At 45.0% G+C, this 2,560-nt stretch overlaps 1 pseudogene; it reads right to left on the reverse strand.

Annotated features, from left to right (window-relative positions):
• Window positions 1–1,714: 1,714 nt before the first annotated feature.
• LOC124717430 lies at window positions 1,715–1,832 on the reverse strand (annotated as a pseudogene).
• Between the last annotated feature and the right edge of the window lie 728 nt (window positions 1,833–2,560).

A 2,560-nucleotide genomic window follows, 5' to 3' on the forward strand; every position in this document is an offset into this window, starting at 1 on the left:
CAACTCGCTTTATTTGTTCATGAGACCCAGAAAATATTGATACAGGCTCCCAATTAGATGCCATTTTCCTTGACTTCCGGAAGGCGTTCGATACAGTTCCGCACTGTCGCCTGATAAACAAAATAAGAGCCTACGGAATATCAGACCAGCTGTGTGGCTGGATTGAAGAGTTTTTAGCAAACAGAACACAGCATGTTGTTCTCAAAGGAGAGGCGTCTACAGACGTTCAAGTAAGCTCTGGCGTGCCACAGGGGAGTGTTATGGGACCATTGCTTTTCACAATGTATATAAATGACCTAGTAGATAGTGTCGGAAGTTCCGTGCGGCGTTTCGCGGATGATGCTGTAGTATACAGAGAAGTTTCAGCATTAGAAAATTGCAACGAAATGCAGGAAGATCTGCAGCGGATAGGCACTTGGTGCAGGGAGTAGCAACTGACCCTTAACATAGACAAATGTAATGTATTGCGAGTACATAGAATCAAGGATCCTTTACTGTATGATTATATGATAGCGGAACAAACACTGGTAGCAGTTACTTCTGTAAAGTATCTGGGAGTGTGTGTGCGGAACGATTTGAAGTGGAATGATCATATAAAATTAATTGTTGGTAAGGCGGGTACCAGGTTGAGATTTATTGGGAGAGTGCTTAGAAAATGAAGTCCATCAACAAAGGAGGTGGCTTACAAAACACTCGTTCGACCTATACTTGAGTATTGCTCATCAGTGTGGGATCCGTACCAGATCGGGCTGACGGAGGAGGTAGAGAAGATCCAAAGAATAGCGGCGCGTTTCGTCACAGGGTTATTTGGTAAGTGTCATAGCGTTACGGAGATGTTTAGCAAACTCAAGTGGCAGGCTCTGCAAGAGAGGCGCTCTGCATCGCAGTGTAGCTTGCTGTCCAGGTTTCGAGAGGGTGCGTTTCTGGATGAGGTATCGAATATACTGCTTCCCCCTACTTATACCTCCCGAGGAGATCACGAATGTAAAATTAGAGAGATTCGAACGCGTACGGAGGCTTTCCGGCAGTCGTTCTTCCCGCGAACCATACGCGACTGGAACAGAAAAGGGAGGTAATGACAGTAGCACGTAAAGTGCCCTCCGCCACACACCGTTGGGTGGTTTGCGGAGTATAAATGTAGATGTAGATGTAGATATAGACACTTCCTTGTATTCACCAGGGCATCCTGCGACAGGCTGATCTTTGATTGTTATCCATGATGGACATGGAGTGGCTTAACTGTGAGAGAAAAGGAGAGTGGAAGGATGGCGAGGGCTTATACCAGTCAATGACTTAACAGCCCTCTTACAGGTGACCAAATGTTCTAGTAATTTCTGAGCGTTTCTGAGCTCTTGGGTGGCCTAATGTTTAATGTCAGGGTTTCCACGCGTTCCTTTATACAAAGTTTGCAGCCTGAAAGGTGTTATTGTGTCATCCCTAGGTGGAGTTGCTACATGTAGGTTTGTTACAGAAGAGCGTTGTGACTGCTCTATACTGTTGTCTAAGTGGTGAACCAGGGGTTCCTCGCGTGCCCACTTGCACACTACGAGGCAGTGAGCTCACTGTTTGTTTGTGCGGATAGGAGGATGGGAGGGGCGTGTGGTCAGCACACCGCTCTCCCAGTCCTTATGATGGTATTCTTTGACCGGAGCCGCTACTATTCGGTCGAGTAGCTCCTCAATTGGCATCACGAGGCTGAGTGCACCCCGAAAAATGGCAACAGCGCATGGCGGCCTGGATGGTCACCCATCCAAGTGCCGACCACGCCCGACAGCGCTTAACTTCGGTGATCTCACGGGAACCGGTGTATCCACTGCGGCAAGGTCGTTGCCTGTTTTGACGTTTGGTACAACATGATTACACGCCCGGTGCTTGTGTTCCACTTAGCATCGTCTCAGACAGTTCTAACAAAATTGTACTCCTTCACTTAATTACAATTCTTGTGTGCAACAATGTCGTATTGAACCTCGTGTGCCAATGATTAGCACGAGAAAACAATAAAGCAGCGTTCATAGTGTTTTTTATGTCACATTGTGTTCCATTCTCTTCTGTTAAAGGCTTGTTGACAAATATCATACGAGCGAATTGTAGTTCACATTGTCAAGTCGTCTGCAAATGCACATTTATTTGTTTTCGCTTCCATTCGCTCATGTGTAAAGAGGACTCCAAGGTTGATCGTTGATCAAGGAAACAACGTCACAGATTTAGAAATGCCGATTGTTATAATTTCCGCTATTGTGTACTGATATAGCCGATTGTCAGGCCTGCTTGAAGTTTGCTTTGGCTGCCTGTGCAAAAGCGCACAATCACCACCCTCAGTGCAGCTAAATTTATTAGGTTCATACTGTACTTTGAACTCAAAAATCAATAAAACTAATGTGTGAATAGATTTTTTATTATAATGAGGACAGAGAGAGATACACAGCAGATGTAAAAGAAAAGCTGTGTTTAAAATTTGGTCGCTAAGTGTTCTTTTATCCGCATTACACTGAAGCAATCTACATGATGTTAATGTTTAATAATCGTCACTGCCGGATGATCTCGTTTGCGTGAATATTTC

Source organism: Schistocerca piceifrons, chromosome 9, assembly GCF_021461385.2.
Source record: "Schistocerca piceifrons isolate TAMUIC-IGC-003096 chromosome 9, iqSchPice1.1, whole genome shotgun sequence".
Classification (NCBI taxonomy): Eukaryota; Metazoa; Arthropoda; class Insecta; order Orthoptera; family Acrididae; genus Schistocerca; species Schistocerca piceifrons.